Source organism: Palaemon carinicauda, chromosome 21 (genome assembly GCF_036898095.1).
Source record: "Palaemon carinicauda isolate YSFRI2023 chromosome 21, ASM3689809v2, whole genome shotgun sequence".
NCBI classification, from domain to species: domain Eukaryota; kingdom Metazoa; phylum Arthropoda; class Malacostraca; order Decapoda; family Palaemonidae; genus Palaemon; species Palaemon carinicauda.
In genome coordinates this window covers 74020365-74044244 of record NC_090745.1, presented here as the reverse complement: position 1 = coordinate 74044244, position 23880 = coordinate 74020365, and positions in this window count along the sequence as shown.

Here is a 23880-nt window from a genome sequence, read left to right as displayed (position 1 = left end):
AAGGTTGACTGTTCTAAAAATTGTTGTTGATAAATGTTGTTAAGTTTCCGCAAGTGTTTTGGATTCCGCTGACCAATTTTTCTACTGGGTATTTTTATAAATGCTGACGTCTCTTATCGTGCAATAAGAACTTGCACCACGGCCCATCAAGGGTCATAACATATTTGGCGACCGTGACAGGATAGAAAGCTCAGGGTATACGGTTTTTGGGTCGGTGGAGTGACACTCGGGTGGACTCTTCAATATTTATTTTTTTTTTTGTTATAGTGTTGACTTTCTCCCCTGATTTTTTTTCTTTTGGCTTTACGAAATTGAGGAATTTGTTTTTGATCCAGCTGAATTTTTTGGGTCAGTTGATTTCCTTAAGTATTTTACCCTGCTAGGTAAGAAACAATTAGTTGTGTGTGCTAAGTGGTTGGATGTTCCGCGGAAGACGACGGACACCAGAGCAGAGATATTGGTATTTGTTAGGGATAAAGTAAAGCAGTAGTTACCTGAAGCTGAGCATTCACAAAGGGAAAGTGAGGTAGTTGGTGATAGTGAGGAGAGTTTGAGCGAGGGTTTAGGAGAGGACAAATTAAGTATGAGGACTGGTCTAACTCTGTTTGAGGATCATCCTGTCGTAGGTACCATTCACGAGGGTCCAGCAAATTTTCCCCAGGGTCCAGGTAATGTGTCCTCTAATCCGTTCTTGGCCCCCCATGATTCTATACCCTTCAAATCTCTGGCCCCTGTTAATGGATTGGGTGACTTCAAGGAATACAACCTTATTTGCAAACGCATAGAGTTACGAAAAACGGAGCTTGAGGAGAACGAGCGGGTAATATGTCATGAATTGGAGATGGCAAAATTAAATATATAGATGGCTAGGTTGCAGAGTACCAATTAGATAAGTTCCCCTAAAAATCCTTCCAAGATCTGTTAAATATAGGTGCTGCACTAAAATTGGTGCCAGTGTTTAACGAAAAGGATGTCTCTGAGTTCTTCAAGGCATTTGAGAGTGTGGCCTCCCGATTGTCTTGGCCCACAGAAATGTGGACTGTACCAATACAGTGTAGGTTAGTGAGCTACGCAATGTGTGTGTATAATACCTTGGAGGAGGAAGTAGCTCAAGATTACCAGAAGGTAAAAACCTTAATTTTAAAGTCTTACGACTTTGTCCCTGAGACCTACTGCCTCCAGTTTCGCAACTATATGAAACACCCTGCGCATTCTTTTGTGGAGTTTACACACGTCAAGGAAGAACAGTTTGACGACTGGCTGAAAAGTTGTTAGATAGTCACTTTTGCTGTGTTATGAGAACTGTTTCTCCTTGAAGAATTTAAGAAGGCCAGTAGCAGGAAGTTGAGAGTTCACATGGAGGAGGTAAAAAGTGTGAAATTGAGTAGTGCTGCTCAGTTAGCAGAGGAATTTGTATTGACTCACCGTTCAGGTAGCAGTAGTTTTCCGTATAAGACTTTAAATAATCAAACATCTTGCTCCTCTAATAGTGGTAAGAATGGGGAAACCTCCTCGTCGACTCCCCATATCCCTTGAATGGTAATATTAATTTTAATTCTTTTTCAGGTGATAGGGGTTTGGGTAGAGTCCAAGGAGGTCCTCCTCCCCCTAAAGATTTTACTAATAGAGACTTCCCAGGTGCGGGAAATAACAGGTATAATGGAAATAGAAGCTTAGGCCATAAAGGAAGCTGTTTTTGGTGCAACAAGCCCGGGCATTTCCAAAACCAGTGTAATGCTTGTAAGATGTACCAACAGCGCAATAACCAAAGTCTAATATGTCAGAGGTTAGTAGCGGTAGTTCTGTAGACAGACCTGTAGTCGATAGGAGTAGTTTAGTAAATAGCAGTAAGCCTAATGTTCCTAATCCCCAATCATGACTCAAGTACCACAAATATTTGTGGCCTGGAAAGTTGATTTTTGACTTTTGTGTTGTCCATGTAAAGTTTTTTTAGGGAAACTGGTTCTGCCAGGTCGTTAGTCATAAAGAGGGTTCTGAATGGTTTTGAATAATATACAGGAAATTTTGTATTGTTAAGAGATTTTCCAGATTCAGTTGTGTCAGCTCCTTTGGTTAATGTCCACATGTCTTTTCCAAGTTATGATTGTGTCACTGAGTCGGCTGTGGAGGATGGTCTACCTATCCCGGGTATTGATGGCATCCTGGGAAATGATATGCTGGATAGTGAAGGACGGGAGTTGTTCCCAATATTATCAGAAAATGCTAGTCCCATGGCTGTAATGACTCGGTCCACAGCAAAAGCTGCTAATTTACTTGATGTGGAGAGCGATGATGACTTAATGTTAAGTATTGTAGAGTTAGATGTTTTAAGGCCCGGGCCAGTAGAGAGTAGTTGTTGTGATGTTTATGATATGAAACTTGATTGGGACAGAGCTGCTTTTATTAAAGCTCAAAAAGATGAATTTGATTTTGATTTGGGTGGTGTTGAGGATCTGACTAAACCTAGGTTTGGAGTTGTAAAGGGCTTATTATATAGGTTTAGTTTTCCCATATCTGGTAATTTGAATAAAACTGGTTGGGTGGAACATATTGTGGTACCTTCTCAATTCAGAAATTCTGTTTTGGAGTTAGCTCATACTATTTTTTTTTCAGGTCATTTGGGTGTGTTAAAAACTTTTCATAGCCTGGCTAGGTATTTTTGGTGGCCTGGAATTAAATTGAGTTTGAAGCAGTATATCAGAGAGTGTAAAACTTGTCAGGTTATGGGTAAACCAAATCAGGGAATCCCTAAAGACCAGTTGCATCCCATACCTGCTATAGGTGATCCATTTTCTGAGTTAGTAATTGATGTGGTAGGTCCCTTACCCAAAACTAAAACAGGTTACCTATATTTACTAACTATTATAGATAGAGCCTCTTGCTTTCCTGAAGCTATACCTAGGAGGAGTATTACTTCCAAAGTTGTTTTTGAAAAATTAATGGATTTCTTTTCCAGGTATGGTCTAACTCGTAAAATTCAGACCGACTGCGGAGCGAATTTCACAAGTTAGGTATTTAGGGGTAAGTGTGCTGAACTGGCCATTCAGCACGTTACCAGGTTACCTTATCACCCGGAGAGTCAAAGAGTGGTGGAAAGGTTCCACCAAACCCTCAAGTCTGTCCTGAAGAAACATTGTTATGATCATGATTGTAACAGGGACAAAGCCCTCCCTTTTGCCCTTTTGCTATCAGTAATCACCCTAACTCTTCCACTGGTGTAGCTCCTTTCGAGTTGGTATTTGGGCAAAAGGTTCGGGGATCATTGGAAATTGTTTTTGAAATGCTCAAATCCAACTGGAAGGAGGAAATAAATGTTAAAAGGTTTATAAAAGACTTGAAGAGAAGAATGGTTAGTGCCTGGAAGTTTGCCAGGGAAAATTTGGAACGGTCCCAGTCAGTAATGAAGAAAACTTTGACAAAAAGGTAAATATATGTTCATTTGAACCTGGGGAGTTGGTTTTTGTGCTGAGTATGGACCCAGATTGTTTTCTCGAACCAAGATATAAGGTCACTTGGAAGGTTTTGAGGAAACTGTCAGAGGTTAACTATGAAATTGAGGCTCCCGGTTCAAGCCTTAAATGTAGAATATTTCTTGATAATAATTATCTGAAACCTTATATTGGTAAGCTAGGTGATCCATTAGCGATAGTGTCCGAGCCGGTGTCTGTGGTATTGTATGTGCCTCCCGAAGACTCTGATGAGTTAGGGTGTCAGTTTCCTTCAGATGCATTGAGTGAAAATATGCAAATTTAGGAGATGTTAATAAGTAGTTTAGATCATTTAGATTTTAACAAACGGGAGGATGTGCTTAATTTAATCTATACCTTCTCAGATCTTTTTCAGGATACTCCAGGTAGGACAAATATTTTAAGTCATGACGATGATGCGGGTGATGCTTCCCCTGTGAAGCAGAGTCCTTACCGGCTGAACCCAGTAAAATGGGATTTGGTCAGTAAGGAGATAGAGAATATGTTGAAACATAACCTTATTCAACCATCTGTAAGTCCCTGGAGTTCTCCTATTGTATTAGTAAAGAAAGCAGACGGTAGGTTCCGCATGTGTTTGGACTACCGTAAAGTGAATACCAATACGAAAAATAATTCTTTTCCTCTCCCTCGTATTGATGATTGTCTGTATCGGATTGGTTCTGCCAAATTTATTACTAAGCTGGATTTTTTAAAGGGTTATTGGCATGTTCCAATGTCCGACTGAGCTCGTGAAATATCCGCATTTGTCACTCAGTTTGGCCTATACGAGTGTAAGGTTATACTTTTGGAATGAAATAAGCTGCATGAACTTTTCAAAGCCTCATGAATAGGGTAATTTGTGGTTTGAAAGGAGTGGAAATTCATATTGATGACTTGGTAGTATATAGTAATGACTGGGATACCCACATTTTAAGGTTACGTAAGGTTTATGAAGCCCTAGGTCTGCAAGGTTAGTTGTTAATCTGGCTAAGTGTGAATTGGGCTAGGCCAAGGTTTGTTATGTGGGTCACGAGGTTGGTTTAGGTCAAGTACCTCCGAAACAAGATAACCTCTAGGCAATTATAAATTTGAAAAGGCCTGGTAATGTTAGAGAGGTAAGAAGAGTGCCGGGTATGACATGTTATTACCGCAGATTTGTGCGTAATTACTCTGATCTTGCTCAGCCTCTTACTAGTTTATTAGAAAATAGAAAAAGGTTCTGGTACTTGGATCTGTGTGAAGAATCTTTTAATAAACTTAAATCAGTATTAATTACTAACCGCATTTTGACTTCCCAAGATTTTCAGAAGCCTATTATTATAGCAGTAGATGCCAGTGACGTCGGCATTGGAGGGGTCCTTTTTCAGAGAAAGGAGGACGGTGTTCAACCTGTGGTTTACTATAGTAAAAAGCTTCTGGTGGTGGAAAAAACTTACTCCACAAAAGAATAGGAAGCTCTTTCTTTGGTCCGCGCACCTACTATTTCAAGCCGTATGTGACAAATTTTTCTTTCCGGGTTGAGAGATGGACGGATCACAATCCTCTGGTTTTCATCGAGAGGGTGAAGGGAGCAAATCAGTGGATTTTGCGATGAGCCTTTTTCTGTAGGAATTCAATTTGGTTATGATACATGTTAAAGGGACTGACAACAAAATTCATGCTACCCTTTCTAAAATTTAGTGTGCTGGCCTGAGTCTTCTCATACTCCGCCTTGTTCGTTTTTCCATTGAGGTTGTATGAAAAAATATTTTGTTAGGATGTAGTTATGTTTAAATAATAGCTTTGTAGATAAAGTTTAGGAGGTTTCTTTGAGTGGTATACACTCTAGTGTTTAATAAAGGTTCCCCAAAATTAATTATTGATTTGTACCGATATAATAAGACTTTTGATTGTATAATAATATATATGACTTTTGGGACTATAATGCTGGTGTATTGTAGGTTAAGATGTATGTCTATGGGGAATCCATTTGGGCGAATACCTTTGGACCAAACTATTGAAGCGTGTCAATTAAGACACACTGACATCCAGAGGAGCAAAAGGCTTCAGTCTAAAACCTGGAGTTGTCACGAAGTACTACATGTCGTTTGGGTACCGGAGTGCCTACCTGCAGCAGCTGACGGACATGGTAGGTCAAAGCGAATCCCATGTTAATCACCAATATCTACAGTTGCCCCAGATCAGAAGTGATGAGGCTGACGTTCAATCACTTCTTAAGTTCATGGAAGCCTGTTGGTTGAACCCAATATGTCCAGATCTTGCAGAGTTTGTCACCTTGTCAACTGCCAATGTTGCCTGCCAGATATAGCCAGCGATATCCTTCATGCTTACAGGATAGGAGAGGAAGCCTACCAAGCTTTTCAAATGAGCAACTAGAATCAAATCCAACATCAACTCAGTTTTAGGACAAAATGACAAAAAAGAAACTGAAACCGTTCTCAGATATCCAAAAGAAACCACGGAACCAAGGGCAAGCCAAGCAAGCAGGTCTGAAGGCTGACAGAAACCTGTTTGGCCACATGAATCTAGGGGCTGAGAGGCGAAAGCTTCACATGAGTGGCGTCTTGGCATATGTCGTAGGTCCCCTGCCATGGGCCCTTGCTAATGGTGATGGATCTATAAGCAAGATGAATAAAGCAGCTCTAGCCAGGGAACTGGAGAAGATTGTTTCCCATGCAGAAGTTTTCCAAGAACCATCAACAACCATCATAGACAGGATGAACTTGATACAGATGAAAGGGAATGCCCGGTTAGCAGAATCACCCTTGGTCGAAGTTTGCCCTGAAGGAGCCAAGAGTTGATGCATAGATGTTGTCTTTAATGTTTAAAAAGAGACTTCCATCAAAGATGCTGAAAGAATAGCACAAAGTTAGGACAGGGGGATCCAGTTTATGAATATTGCACCTGGTCATAACATACAGGAATACTGTAAACTACTTTGCAGATCTACTAAAAAGACAAATCTGAGCAAGTTGTTGGTAGACGAATAGAAAGGATTCAAATACAGGGAAAAACTCCAAAACAAGATTTTGTATGGCACCTTTTAGGATGACTGTTCCAAGATAAGCAGAGACCAATGGGAAGAAGTTGCAGAGCTCAAGTCCACTCAAGAAGAAGCGGGCAGCCGTATGTTGCTGCATGCTCTCAATGCAGCAGAGTCTGGTTAAAAGGCTGTGATCATTACTGACAAGGACACAAATCTGTTGGTGTTGTGGTTGGGCTTGAACAACCACATTCCATGCAGCATGTATCAGAAATGTGGAGCATAAATCAGGACAAACTTTCTTGACATTGCCAAGCTAAGCTACTCATTGGGAACCAATGTATGTGACACCCTATTTGGTATGTATGCTATCACTGGCTGTAAGACCATCAGTGCAATTATGGGTCATTGAAAGATGGGTACCTTCAAGTCTTTAAAAACTAAAAAGTCATTCCAAGAGGCATTCACTGAGCTTGAAAGTTCATTGAATGTATCTGACGAGCTGTTTCATAAACTGCAAGAGATCAGATGCCATATGTATGGTCCTTGCACTTGCACAACAGATGTGAACACACTTTGCAATCGACTCTTTTGTGCCAGACATGGTGAAGTCAAATCCCGTCAGCTCGTACCTTGTGAGGACTGGCTCTCAATGTATTCTGCCAATGCCAACTATCAGGAGATGGTCTGTAAAGACCATACCTTCTGTACCTGATCCCAGGGACCATGCTTAGACCAGACACGATGCTGGAAAGCTGGTCCTCAACTGGATGCATGGCTCACCAGCACCAGATTTGGTGGAACAGTTTCTCTTCTGGAAGTGCATGAGATCCTGCAAATTTCCAGATTCCAAATGCCTTACCAATGGCTTGAAGGGCACAAATTTATGCAAGCTACAAACATGCACCAACTAACCTAGTGAGGAAGAGCCAATTGCGGAACTACCAGACTCTGATATAGACGAGGATGGTGACTAAATCACAAGTGTCATAATATATTTTGAAGTTTGCCCTTTACTAACAATGATATCGGCTCAATTTAGTTTGAGTCATAGCATATTAGGTTGAACAGACCAATTATTGATATAGAGTTAACCAAGTGTAGTGTACCAACAATATGATAAATAATGCCGCAAGATTCACTAAATTATCAACCAATTATTCAGCTCACACTAATTACCGCTCAGTAGGTTTCCTCATATAAAATATTCATTGTGTTTTAAACTAAAGGAGTGATTGACCTAGATAACATACCACATTATTTACTCATCAACTTATAAAATAACACGAGGTTGATTCGTTGACTAAAGGAAACTTAGCAGTAGGAAATAAATTATCCCCCAAAACCAAAGAAAATCTGAAATTACTTACCAATTGCACTACATATTTCTCGAAAGCAGACTGAATAATAATGCATATCAGAGAATATGTACTTAGACTAGTAAGTAGAACCATTATATGTATTTATTGGTGATTAGTAAGTCATGGGTGGACATAATGACATAACATAATTTTTATCTCAATTAATAATAAAATATTCAGTCTTGGATGAGTTAACCCCTTTGTCATACTCGTTACAATAGTTCAATAATACTTCAAACTTTTTCATACACATCGTTGGAGATGTTGCGACTATAACTGTGTCGTCCATCAGAAGTAAGGCATATAATCCTCCCAAAAAACCATCAGTTCCTAGTCTTTCTTTGATCATCTTTATAATTTTATCTATATAAATTACAAATAATAAAGAACCCGTTGGTGCTCCTTGTCATATTCCAACTGACGATTCCACAGTAGCATACTTCATAATGGTTCTTGTACATTTGTGCATACCCTCGATTGCCAAAACCATGAGTTTACCACACCCTGTCGACTTCAAATGCTGTAGCATCATTTTTCAAGGCACTTTATCATATGCCTTACTATAGTCCACAAACAACACACAACTTCCTCTTGTACTGGACAAAATCAATTAATAAACCTGAAGCCAGTATTTGCTCAACACACCCCATTCCCTTTTTTGCCCCTGCCTGGCACTTATCAATGGAACACCATAGTGATAATCTATTCATTAAAAGCATATCATATATTTAGGCAAGTGGATTTATGATACTAATTCCACGATAATTGCTACAATCAAATACATTTCCTTTTATGAACAAGGTCATCAGTTTATTACTTCACCAATACAAAGGATAAATTACAAATATCAAAGAGCTCGTTGGTGCCCCTTGTCATACTCCAACTGACGATTCCACAGTAGCAGACTCCAAGATGGTTCTTGTACATTTGTACATACCCTCGATTGCCAAAACAATGAGTCTACCGCACCCTGTCGACTTCAAATGCTGTAGCATCGTTTTTCTAGGCATTTTATTCATATGCCTTACTGTAGTCCACAAACAACAAACAACTTTTTGTATAGGATAAAATCAATTAATAAACGCAGAGCCAGTATTTGCTCTATACACCCCCCTTCCCTTTTATACCCCTGCCTGGCACTTATCAATGGAACACCATAGTGATAATCTATTCATTAGCAGCATATCATATATTTTTTAAAGTGAATTTATAGTACTAAATTTGCAATAATTGCTACAATCAAATATATATCCTTTTTTGAACAAGATTGTCAGTTTATTACTACACCAATACAAAGGATAACATGTAAACAGGAATATGCAGCTCAAAATTGTAAGAAGGAACAATACCATGAAATAGGTAAGGCTGCAAATAACCCAGGACATATCCCAATAAAACTCTTATTTTTCTTCAAATTCACCTCCGCACATTCTAATTCTCTAGTTGTAAAGCGATCATCCAAAATGGGAATATAGGGTCCACCACTAATGTCAAAGTTTTCCTTACCCTGGATAATATTATCGTTCAATAATTCCTCAAAATAAGCTTTAAACTTGTCATCCTCGGGGCCTTCATCACTTTTATCTAAAACATGCCCCTTCTTATCTATGGCATGCCTAATCACCTTCAAGTCATTATGGCTTCACAAGCGTTTCCACCGAGGGTGCATTTGGTCCCATTCATACTTATTATTTTCAGATGTATTATTCATGCATCTTGCAACATTATTTATTAGGTTAAAATAGTTGGTTATTAATTTGGAAACATCTTCAATTTGGCCATCATCAATTTCCAGAGGACTATACGTGTTCATAATTGCTTCAAAGTTCGCTATATTTTCTGACTGATATGTTGGACCGCTTCCTATTATCTCATTCATTATTGAACTAACATAAGAAACTCCCAAATTAGAAACTCTCTCTAACAAGAAGATTGTTGACATTTCCCTTAAAGTACTAAATTCTTAAACAACAGTTGAAGGTGCATGGTCAGATTCTTGAACATCGTGGTTCATCTCAACACTTTGTAGATTCCTTATCATTTTACTGCTCAATAAACATAAGTCTATTTCTGAGACCCAATTTAACTCATGCCTATTACAAAGTTACTGCTCCTGCAGAAGTTTAGCAGCTGATTACCCTTATTATTTAGAACAAAATCTTTTATGCCCACATATGTATGAGGTACATCTTATGGGTTCATTAAAGTATGTCTTGAAACGCCTATTAAAATCCCCAAGAACTAGAACCTAGGAAGAACTACAAACGTTAGTATTCAGTGAGCCAAATATATCTTAACTAAATTTGACTCTCTCTACACATATCAACCTTCTATACATGTTCCACAAGGGATGATTTCTCTAATGATGCTATTCCTCCTCTTCTGTCGTTAGACATGGAGGGGTTGAGGTAAACAGTATAACCCGGAACACCAAATATGCGACAAGATTTTATTTCCAATAAGCAAATAATGTGATAATTAAGAATAAATGATGAAATCATCTTGTCCTGTAATTTATTTAATTTCACAAACATTCCATGAACACAAAGTAATACTTTTAAAACTTAAATCTGCTTTTGCATGACCTACAAAAAAATTGGTACAAATAAATCAATGAATGCTCCGTCCCCTATAAAGCACACGTTCCTTAACATTAAACTTGATATTTGTAACATGCTTCTCTGGTTTCTCTCTCTATTCTTTTTCCCGTCTCTGAGGTCTACAAAGTCCCTATCTCACAGCAGGATGAGTGTCCATTTTTACATAGAGGCTAGAAAAAGGAGGTCCGGCTGCTTTCAGGTTTTTTGCTTTATCCAGGATGGCATTTTTTTCTTTATTAACTCTCCACAACTAGAAGAATTGGTCTCTTTCTGCTTGCACTAGCTTGTTGCAGCCTCTTGAGACTCCAATCATTCATGTTGTAGTTCTCACCGTAACCAGATTTGTCAAGCAATGTTTTTATCTTCTCTGGGTTATTAAAACCATAGTCAGTACTATCATTCGCTGAAATGCCAGTGAGAGTTGGTGTTTTTCTGACAGTCTCTATAGACTCTAGAAATCTTTGCTGGTGGTGGATCATTTTCAGTGCTTCATCCAACCTCGCAGTGAACCACAAAGCCTCTTGTTTTACCTGCTTGACTTGTTCAATTTCCTTTTTCAGATTCCTTATTTACTCCTATAAGATAGCATTTGATGGATCATTCCTCTCTGCATGTATCATTGTTATTAAAGCATTTTTTAGCTGAGTATTCGTCAGCTTATTCACTTGCATCTGTAAAGACCCTTAATATCATCTGCATCATCGTATGACATCGTGAACTAGCGATGATTCATTTAGTCTTCAATAAAATAAACAATTTACAGAAAACGGTAAACAACTATGGTTACCAAATGTAATACCACCAACACAGCCACAAGGTTCACTGACTCTTCAACTGTAAATCAGGAATTAAAGTGGTCAAAACAGGCAGGCTATTCCACCAGGCTACGTGAAATATAGAGGAGTGGTATCTGTTTACATTTGCTTAACCTCTTCTTCTTCTTCCAGGTCAGACGAACAAAACTGTCAACTTTCCTCCTCCCTCTAACTGTGACGCCACGCCAGCCTCAATTGGCGACTCTCTGGTGGGTCGCATCATTGTTTATTAAGGTGTAATTGTAATTTCTTCTTGAGTAATTATTGCTATTGACTACTTAACCTGATACTGCTGTCATCAGGAAATTCAGAGAATGTCCTAGCAGCTGTACAGCATCTTGAATTGATCAGCTGATGCAGTTGTAACTTTTATTAAATAAAATAAGTGATACACACTTGAATGCGAACAGAAAAAACCTGAATCTATTATACAACAATTCCTTGATTGAAGGTCTTGATATCTATAAGCATTGAAAAATGTCTACACAGTGGTTTTTCTTGTATCTCCCCTATCCTTCTCAAATTTTGTCTTTCTCTTCTTCATGTTAATAGCATTAGTGTTAATAGCGTTTTGTCTAAAACATATGGATATCCCTTACAAAGAATCCAATGTCTTCTGGCACCTTTCCTACTGATTGTTGCAATTCAGCAACGAGAGATTTTATGCACCCTATGCCTAATGAAATTGATGACTCGTAGGACAATTAGTTGTAAAAAAAAAAATAATTTGATTCTATAGATAGGTCACATCTGTTTACCATCACAATTCATGATTCATTTATATTTTTAAAAACTTTAACCTTTCTTCCTAATTGTAGAAATTTTGCGGAACACATTTCAACAATATAATCATTATGATACTCATAAGCTTCCTCTTTAATTACAGTGGCAGTCATTTTTTTATTTTTTTTAATCCAGAATCTGATTGTTGAATTTTTTTAGGGGAATTCAAAATTTAGATATTTAAACAATGAGCAGGTCAAGTATATATTTTATGCCAATTCTCTATGTTGAATTGCATCAGACTTATATGATTGTTACTCTTTGCAATGATATTTTTTTCACTAGTTATTATTTAATAAATGTTCACAGAATTAATGACATAAACTGAAACTTAAAATTTAACCGGTATTCTAAGCAGTTAGGATTCGAGAACATAATTCATGTGTTTTATGTATATATATATATATATATATATATATATATATAAACATATATATATATATATATATATATATATATATATATATATATATAAACATATATATATATATATATATATATATATATATATATATATATATATAAACATATATATATATATATATATATATATATATATATATATATATATATATATATATATATATATATATATATATATATATATATACATACACACACACACAACACTACTTATTTCATTTAAAAAAAAAACATTCGGCATAAAGGAAGGATCGTTTTTGTCTCCGATAATTCAAGTAAACTGTATTAAAGACACTGTTAACCACATTAGACAGACAAATATCTGACTTGGTAGAAAAAATTATGCCTTTTTGAAATTTGTACAAGCATCTCGTTTTCTGTGATTTTACTTGTAAAGAGGTCGTTACCTTCCTGGCTTTTTCAAAGTATTTACTTGAAATTCTTTATTAATCACAAGCCCATTTCTCTCTGGTATATCACCATACATGTTTGAATTCATTTTATCAATACAGACGTTTATCACAGAGATGAATTCAAGAGGTAGCTTGTCGGTTATTGGATTCCAACAGACCTCTACTTCACAAAAACATTTAAGCACTTGCACAAGATGATAATAACTGCACAGCGTACTTGTCACGTTGACTGTGCTGTCCATTAACAGATTCACGGAGTTCATTAATTTCATAGGCCAGTCCATATTAAGTACTGGATTTATCCTAAGTTTCACGGATGCTTGTGTCAGAAATGAAATCACTGTTTAAACAAAAGCCTCGGTATTTCTGACTAATTTTATCGAATGGGTAACGTCAGCAGAAACCAATATCACGCTTTCAGCACTTGGGCTCTTGAATGAAAGTGTGGCGAGCGGGATGAGCCCAAAAGGATGACTCACGGAAAATCCTCTTAGTCTAGCAGAATGGAGCCCTTTTTTGGGTGAACGTGGTTTTAGGGTACCCACAAAGTTTTTTTTGCAGATTATATAACTTTGAGACATGCTGATTCAGAATCCACTTGATGCCACCTTGGCACCCTTGAGCATTTTGCATAATATGCTAATTAAGTCGGCCATTATGAAAATTTTGTTTTTCGGGTATAACTTTTTTATTTGACCAGATACAAGGGAGATCATGATGTCTACCCTCAGGTTTAGAGGGTCTCTGATTCTGATGATACCATTTTTAACATTATTACTAATTTGCATATGCTTGTTATGCTAATTAGGTGACGGTAATAACGCAAATTGGCATTATAACTAGAGTATGCTTACTTCACCGAATAAAATTGTATTTTGGTGCCTACCACATATTTCATGGACTCTGATTATCAGTCCTTTCTATTCTATTGTCTTTGCATATTAATAATTTTGCTAATTAAAGTCAGTATTACATTAAGTTTACATGAAGTATGATGTTATTGCATTGATCGGTCTGTTATTTCTAAAGCAAAGATAACTGTTATTCCAGTGTCTTAACATCACTTTGTGGAGCTGTTAAAAGCTAATGATGTCTAATTAGTTTGAAACAGAGAATAGATTGTTTAAGTATGTCACACCAGATGGCAGTCTAAGCCTGAATAGGGGAAAATGAAAGTGAAAGTGAATGTGTTGATGAGGTTGTTTCCTTTTTCATACTTCGAAGATGTCCCATTCATGATTTACTTTATGAAACAGATAATGCATGAATGTAGCAAAGGCCCAAGAGAGGCCTTTATTTCTTGATATACGGAAACCACAAAGGTAAGACAGATTCCTCCCTCCCAAGAAATCATCATCCACAGCTCAATACATTGGTAACTTGGTAAGATGCTAGCTGGATGTCATGCTGAAGAGCAGTAAGGATAAGTTTTTAAAAGGAAGTTCTAGGGGATTACTGCTGCTTTCATTTGATCCAAGAAACAACAGGTTTTGTTTGCTATAGTCTTTTTCAATTTAACCAGACAAACTATAGTAGCATGAATGATGTCTCCAACCCTGGTCCACAACTCCAAATTAAACTTTTTTACTTCTTTTTCAGTCAATCTGGTGATGGATCACCCTGAAGAACCCTGCTTTTTTTAGCCATGTCCAGAGAGCCAAGCTGGGAAGCCAAGGACCCGATGTGGACCACAACGTATTCATTCAATCATCAATGCTAGTAAAAAGGTCCATCATGATGGTCGTCACGTGGAACTGGAGCAACTACTTGCTGAAGATGAAAATGCATCCATATTCTGTCATCGATCTTGCGTTTCTACCTATGTATCATCACATCATTTAAAGCGTTCTCAGAAGCGATCTTCATCGCCACAGGTTACTGACGATAATCGCGATGAAAAGCGCATGCGTCGATCTGTATCACCCTATTTTGACTTTAAGGTACATTGCATATTCTGTGGTGACGTGTGTATCATGGAAAAAGAGGAAAAGAATCCCCATCGATGGCGTCGGGTGGTTCTTTGTCGGACTATAATCAAAACTGCAGGGGAAAAAACATTCAAGGAATCAATCATAGAAACATATAATAAAAGAAATGATGAAACATCCCGGCTAGTAAAGTTCCGTGTCCTAAGTGCAGTTAGTGACCTTCATGCATCAGATGCAAGGTACCATAAGGATTGCCGTGACCACTTTATGCCTACACGCAACGTGGCTGCAGCAAAGACCTCTGAATTGCAAGAGAGTTCGAGCAAGGAGGCTGCTTTTCAATTGACTGTGACTGATATGGAAGCAGAGAGGTCCAAGATTTGGAACTCTGTAGAGGTGTTCGAACTTTATACCTCCCATGGTGGGAAGGAATGTAGCCGGAGAACTCTTGTTTCCAAATTTTGCAATCACTTTGGATCAGACTTCCTGGTATTAAGTGGAAATGGTGTTGCCAACCTGTATGTTTTCCGTAGTCAAGCTTCGTCAATATTGAGACTAGTTCAGCAGAATGATGATGATGATGGAATTGAACAATTTCTTGAAACCATCTCTCGTTGCATTGTCTCAGAAACTAAACATCTTATTCAAGATAAGAACACATAACATGCTGGTATAGACTTGGATCTTGCTCTTGAGTGTGTACGTCCAACATTACTTGGACTTTTAGCAAAATTATCTAAAAATCTGAATCATGATGCCCGTGCTGCACTCATTGGCAATGTAGTTAGTAGTGTAATTAACAATTGTTTCACAGACCTCCAGGTGTCATTGGGTATTGCAATTGACAAAAAGGCACTGATACAAGATTTTTACCAATTGGGTGTTACTTGTTCATATGATGAGGTCCTGCGATATAAAGATTCAGCAGCTGTAGCTGCAGTGAAAGACTCCAAGTTGATGGGATTTGGGAGAGATAAGGGACTTGTTCAGGTTGTATCAGATAATTTTGATGCAAACATTTCATCACAAAATGGACTTGTTAGTACCCATGCCCTTGCAATGTTGCTTACGTCCACGGGTGAGGGGGGACAGAATGAGGCCAGGCAAATTGAAACGTTTCCAAGGCTGACAGTCAAGGAGCTTAAGGAACTTCAAGTTGAGAATCCCCCTGTGCAGCGATACAATGGTCCCAATAAACCATCAATGCCGGAGGCTGAAGCTAAACGAAAGATATTACCTTTGCGTGTCCTTGCTCAGCAGGTTGTTACCGTCAATTGTGCTAAGTCCATGGATTTCTCCTTTCTCAAGAACATTGCTTCAGGTACTGAGACCCCTGAATTCAATGGATTCAACACCGCCCAGGCAAGGAACCAAGGCCATGCAGTCCAACCAGCAACAAAAGTAATATACCGCCCTTTGCTGGATATGAAACCATCTGACCCAGACACGATCATGACTGCCATGGTTGAAGCGCAGAAACTCACAAATGGTTTTGGACAGGAGATAACTGTCTATACTAATGACCAACAGTTGTATAAAGTTGCAGTTGATGTGAAGTGGGTCTATCAGGACAAATTTCTAATTTGATTCCTAGATTAGGAGGGATGCACCTCCTTATGAGTTTTGTAGGTTGCGTTGGGGTATTGATGACAAATAGTGGGCTTGATAACATCCTGAAATCAGCTTTTGGTGGTGTGCAACACATGCTACAAGGAAAGAAATTCCCGCAAAATGTCAGAGCACTACGTCTTGTTATGGAAGAGGTTTTGTCTCAGGTAGTTGAGAAGGTGGATACATATGATGACATGTGCCTTTCTCTAAATAGTCTTTCTGAGCAGAGCAAGACTACCCAACTTTGGGTTGACTGTTTAGTTAGGCCTGTTCTCTTGATGATGCTCTTTGTACGAGCAGAGCGTGAAGCTGACTGGCCATTGCACCTATGGGCAGTTCAAGAGATGATGCCATATTTCTTTGCGGCGGGTCACCATAACTATGCACGTTATGGATTGTATTACCTTCGATCCATGCAAAGACTGCCTACTGAGTTGCTGCAGAGATTCCTCAAGGGAGAGCATGTGATGCAACACAAGCCAGGAATTTGGAATGGCATTTGGTCGGACATGTTTATTGAGACGACGTTCATGAGGTATGGGAAAGGACCAAAGGGTATTATAGGGTTAACATTGAAACCCTCAGCCGTCAAACGTTGGGCGTTCAGCATGCATGTATGTTGTCGTGTTGCTAACGATGTAAGAACCCTCACACGATCAACATCAGAGGATTCATCACATCACAAGGAGGAGAACCAGTCCAGAATAAAGTCAGACGGTAGTGACAGGGAGAAGATTAGGGCCAAGCTCGCAATGTCCATCAATCCCCTCGATCCGAATGACCACACAACGGAAATAGTGAATGTTGTGAGTGGTAGAATTGCTCCGAACTCTGTCAATGTTCACAATGCAGTTGAGTTAGGAAAGGCCCAGATGGTACATTTTGAAGAGGACTGGCCATCAAGTTTCAATTCCCCCATTCCTAAGCCCATAGTTACGATGGCTGTTGCTGCGAAATCAGTTAGGGTTGGAGACACAGATGTCTATGATGTCAATCTCATTTACTCACGCGTACTTGGGCTTCAGCAAACCAGATCTATCAACCTAGAAGATGTTCTGAAACATGAGCTAGCTCCTATTCCAACCTCCATGTTCAAAGACAATGGAGAATTGAGAATTGCATCAAACAAGGCTGACCTTAAAAAAAAGCTTCAAGTTGAAGTGTCCTCTCGAGTGTTGAACAAATTAGATGCAATTGTTATCGATGGCTGCGCACTTCTGTGGTCAGTGAATAGGGGAAAATGAAAGTGAAAGTGAATGTGTTGATGAGGTTGTTTCCTTTTTCATACTTCGAAGATGTCCCATTCATGATTTACTTTATGAAACAGATAATGCATGAATGTAGCAAAGGCCCAAGAGAGGCCTTTATTTCTTGATATACGGAAACCACAAAGGTAAGACAGATTCCTCCCTCCCAAGAAATCATCATCCACAGCTCAATACATTGGTAACTTGTTAAGATGCTAGCTGGATGTCATGCTGAAGAGCAGTAAGGATAAGTTTTTAAAAGGAAGTTCTAGGGGATTACTGCTGCTTTCATTTGATCCAAGAAACAACAGGTTTTGTTTGCTATAGTCTTTTTCAATTTAACCAGACAAACTATAGTAGCATGAATGATGTCTCCAACCCTGGTCCACAACTCCAAATTAAACTTTTTTACTTCTTTTTCAGTCAATCTGGTGATGGATCACCCTGAAGAACCCTGCTTTTTTTAGCCATGTCCAGAGAGCCAAGCTGGGAAGCCAAGGACCCGATGTGGACCACAACGTATTCATTCAATCATCAATGCTAGTAAAGAGGTCCATCATGATGGTCGTCACGTGGAACTGGAGCAACTACTTGCTGAAGATGAAAATGCATCCATATTCTGTCATCGATCTTGCGTTTCTACCTATGTATCATCACATCATTTAAAGCGTTCTCAGAAGCGATCTTCATCGCCACAGGTTACTGACGATAATCGCGATGAAAAGCGCATGCGTCGATCTGTATCACCCTATTTTGACTTTAAGGTACATTGCATATTCTGTGGTGACGTGTGTATCATGGAAAAAGAGGAAAAGAATCCCCATCGATGGCGTCGGGTGGTTCTTTGTCGGACTATAATCAAAACTGCAGGGGAAAAAACATTCAAGGAATCAATCATAGAAACATATAATAAAAGAAATGATGAAACATCCCGGCTAGTAAAGTTCCGTGTCCTAAGTGCAGTTAGTGACCTTCATGCATCAGATGCAAGGTACCATAAGGATTGCCGTGACCACTTTATGCCTACACGCAACGTGGCTGCAGCAAAGACCTCTGAATTGCAAGAGAGTTCGAGCAAGGAGGCTGCTTTTCAATTGACTGTGACTGATATGGAAGCAGAGAGGTCCAAGATTTGGAACTCTGTAGAGGTGTTCGAACTTTATACCTCCCATGGTGGGAAGGAATGTAGCCGGAGAACTCTTGTTTCCAAATTTTGCAATCACTTTGGATCAGACTTCCTGGTATTAAGTGGAAATGGTGTTGCCAACCTGTATGTTTTCCGTAGTCAAGCTTCGTCAATATTGAGACTAGTTCAGCAGAATGATGATGATGATGGAATTGAACAATTTCTTGAAACCATCTCTCGTTGCATTGTCTCAGAAACTAAACATCTTATTCAAGATAAGAACACATAACATGCTGGTATAGACTTGGATCTTGCTCTTGAGTGTGTACGTCCAACATTACTTGGACTTTTAGCAAAATTATCTAAACATCTGAATCATGATGCCCGTGCTGCACTCATTGGCAATGTAGTTAGTAGTGTAATTAACAATTGTTTCACAGACCTCCAGGTGTCATTGGGTATTGCAATTGACAAAAAGGCACTGATACAAGATTTTTACCAATTGGGTGTTACTTGTTCATATGATGAGGTCCTGCGATATAAAGATTCAGCAGCTGTAGCTGCAGTGAAAGACTCCAAGTTGATGGGATTTGGGAGAGATAAGGGACTTGTTCAGGTTGTATCAGATAATTTTGATGCAAACATTTCATCACAAAATGGACTTGTTAGTACCCATGCCCTTGCAATGTTGCTTACGTCCACGGGTGAGGGAGGACAGAATGAGGCCAGGCAAATTGAAACGTTTCCAAGGCTGACAGTCAAGGAGCTTAAGGAACTTCAAGTTGAGAATCCCCCTGTGCAGCGATACAATGGTCCCAATAAACCATCAATGCCGGAGGCTGAAGCTAAACGAAAGATATTGCCTTTGCGTGTCCTTGCTCAGCAGGTTGTTACCGTCAATTGTGCTAAGTCCATGGATTTCTCCTTTCTCAAGAACATTGCTTCAGGTACTGAGACCCCTGAATTCAATGGATTCAACACCGCCCAGGCAAGGAACCAAGGCCATGCAGTCCAACCAGCAACAAAAGTAATATACCGCCCTTTGCTGGATATGAAACCATCTGACCCAGACACGATCATGACTGCCATGGTTGAAGCGCAGAAACTCACAAATGGTTTTGGACAGGAGATAACTGTCTATACTAATGACCAACAGTTGTATAAAGTTGCAGTTGATGTGAAGTGGGTCTATCAGGACAAATTTCTAATTTGATTCCTAGATTAGGAGGGATGCACCTCCTTATGAGTTTTGTAGGTTGCGTTGGGGTATTGATGACAAATAGTGGGCTTGATAACATCCTGAAATCAGCTTTTGGTGGTGTGCAACACATGCTACAAGGAAAGAAATTCCCGCAAAATGTCAGAGCACTACGTCTTGTTATGGAAGAGGTTTTGTCTCAGGTAGTTGAGAAGGTGGATACATATGATGACATGTGCCTTTCTCTAAATAGTCTTTCTGAGCAGAGCAAGACTACCCAACTTTGGGTTGACTGTTTAGTTAGGCCTGTTCTCTTGATGATGCTCTTTGTACGAGCAGAGCGTGAAACTGACTGGCCATTGCACCTATGGGCAGTTCAAGAGATGATGCCATATTTCTTTGCGGCGGGTCACCATAACTATGCACGTTATGGATTGTATTACCTTCGATCCATGCAAAGACTGCCTACTGAGTTGCTGCAGAGATTCCTCAAGGGAGAGCATGTGATGCAACACAAGCCAGGAATTTGGAATGGCATTTGGTCGGATATGTTTATTGAGACGACGTTCATGAGGTATGGGAAAGGACCAAAGGGTATTATAGGGTTAACATTGAAACCCTCAGCCGTCAAACGTTGGGCGTTCAGCATGCATGTATGTTGTCGTGTTGCTAACGATGTAAGAACCCTCACACGATCAACATCAGAGGATTCATCACATCACAAGGAGGAGAACCAGTCCAGAATAAAGTCAGACGGTAGTGACAGGGAGAAGATTAGGGCCAAGCTCGCAATGTCCATCAATCCCCTCGATCCGAATGACCACACAACGGAAATAGTGAATGTTGTGAGTGGTAGAATTGCTCCGAACTCTGTCAATGTTCACAATGCAGTTGAGTTAGGAAAGGCCCAGATGGTACATTTTGAAGAGGACTGGCCATCAAGTTTCAATTCCCCCATTCCTAAGCCCATAGTTACGATGGCTGTTGCTGCGAAATCAGTTAGGGTTGGAGACACAGATGTCTATGATGTCAATCTCATTTACTCACGCGTACTTGGGCTTCAGCAAACCAGATCTATCAACCTAGAAGATGTTCTGAAACATGAGCTAGCTCCTATTCCAACCTCCATGTTCAAAGACAATGGAGAATTGAGAATTGCATCAAACAAGGCTGACCTTAAAAAAAAGCTTCAAGTTGAAGTGTCCTCTCGAGTGTTGAACAAATTAGATGCAATTGTTATCGATGGCTGCGCACTTCTGTGGTCAGTGAATAGGGGAAAATGAAAGTGAAAGTGAATGTGTTGATGAGGTTGTTTCCTTTTTCATACTTCGAAGATGTCCCATTCATGATTTACTTTATGAAACAGATAATGCATGAATGTAGCAAAGGCCCAAGAGAGGCCTTTATTTCTTGATATACGGAAACCACAAAGGTAAGACAGATTCCTCCCTCCCAAGAAATCATCATCCACAGCTCAATACATTGGTAACTTGTTAAGATGCTAGCTGGATGTCATGCTGAAGAGCAGTAAGGATAAGTTTTTAAAAGGAAGTTCTAGGGGATTACTGCTGCTTTCATTTGATCCAAGAAACAACAGGTTTTGTTTGCTATAGTCTTTTTCAATTTAACCAGACAAACTATAGTAGCATGAATGATGTCTCCAACCCTGGTCCACAACTCCAAATTAAACTTTTTTACTTCTTTTTCAGTCAATCTGGTGATGGATCACCCTGAAGAACCCTGCTTTTTTTAGCCATGTCCAGAGAGCCAAGCTGGGAAGCCAAGGACTCGATTTGGACCACAACGTGTTCATTCAATCATCAATGCTAGTAAAGAGGTCCATCATGATGGTCGTCACGTGGAACTGGAGCAACTACTTGCTGAAGATGAAAATGCATCCATATTCTGTCATCGATCTTGCGTTTCTACCTATGTATCATCACATCATTTAAAGCGTTCTCAGAAGCGATCTTCATCGCCACAGGTTACTGACGATAATCGCGATGAAAAGCGCATGCGTCGATCTGTATCACCCTATTTTGACTTTAAGGTACATTGCATATTCTGTGGTGACGTGTGTATCATGGAAAAAGAGGAAAAGAATCCCCATCGATGGCGTCGGGTGGTTCTTTGTCGGACTATAATCAAAACTGCAGGGGAAAAAACATTCAAGGAATCAATCATAGAAACATGTAATAAAAGAAATGATGAAACATCCCGGCTAGTAAAGTTCCGTGTCCTAAGTGCAGTTAGTGACCTTCATGCATCAGATGCAAGGTACCATAAGGATTGCCGTGACCACTTTATGCCTACACGCAACGTGGCTGCAGCAAAGACCTCTGAATTGCAAGAGAGTTCGAGCAAGGAGGCTGCTTTTCAATTGACTGTGACTGATATGGAAGCAGAGAGGTCCAAGATTTGGAACTCTGTAGAGGTGTTCGAACTTTATACCTCCCATGGTGGGAAGGAATGTAGCCGGAGAACTCTTGTTTCCAAATTTTGCAATCACTTTGGATCAGACTTCCTGGTATTAAGTGGAAATGGTGTTGCCAACCTGTATGTTTTCCGTAGTCAAGCTTCGTCAATATTGAGACTAGTTCAGCAGAATGATGATGATGATGGAATTGAACAATTTCTTGAAACCATCTCTCGTTGCATTGTCTCAGAAACTAAACATCTTATTCAAGATAAGAACACATAACATGCTGGTATAGACTTGGATCTTGCTCTTGAGTGTGTACGTCCAACATTACTTGGACTTTTAGCAAAATTATCTAAAAATCTGAATCATGATGCCCGTGCTGCACTCATTGGCAATGTAGTTAGTAGTGTAATTAACAATTGTTTCACAGACCTCCAGGTGTCATTGGGTATTGCAATTGACAAAAAGGCACTGATACAAGATTTTTACCAATTGGGTGTTACTTGTTCATATGATGAGGTCCTGCGATATAAAGATTCAGCAGCTGTAGCTGCAGTGAAAGACTCCAAGTTGATGGGATTTGGGAGAGATAAGGGACTTGTTCAGGTTGTATCAGATAATTTTGATGCAAACATTTCATCACAAAATGGACTTGTTAGTACCCATGCCCTTGCAATGTTGCTTACGTCCACGGGTGAGGGGGGACAGAATGAGGCCAGGCAAATTGAAACGTTTCCAAGGCTGACAGTCAAGGAGCTTAAGGAACTTCAAGTTGAGAATCCCCCTGTGCAGCGATACAATGGTCCCAATAAACCATCAATGCCGGAGGCTGAAGCTAAACGAAAGATATTACCTTTGCGTGTCCTTGCTCAGCAGGTTGTTACCGTCAATTGTGCTAAGTCCATGGATTTCTCCTTTCTCAAGAACATTGCTTCAGGTACTGAGACCCCTGAATTCAATGGATTCAACACCGCCCAGGCAAGGAACCAAGGCCATGCAGTCCAACCAGCAACAAAAGTAATATACCGCCCTTTGCTGGATATGAAACCATCTGACCCAGACACGATCATGACTGCCATGGTTGAAGCGCAGAAACTCACAAATGGTTTTGGACAGGAGATAACTGTCTATACTAATGACCAACAGTTGTATAAAGTTGCAGTTGATGTGAAGTGGGTCTATCAGGACAAATTTCTAATTTGATTCCTAGATTAGGAGGGATGCACCTCCTTATGAGTTTTGTAGGTTGCGTTGGGGTATTGATGACAAATAGTGGGCTTGATAACATCCTGAAATCAGCTTTTGGTGGTGTGCAACACATGCTACAAGGAAAGAAATTCCCGCAAAATGTCAGAGCACTACGTCTTGTTATGGAAGAGGTTTTGTCTCAGGTAGTTGAGAAGGTGGATACATATGATGACATGTGCCTTTCTCTAAATAGTCTTTCTGAGCAGAGCAAGACTACCCAACTTTGGGTTGACTGTTTAGTTAGGCCTGTTCTCT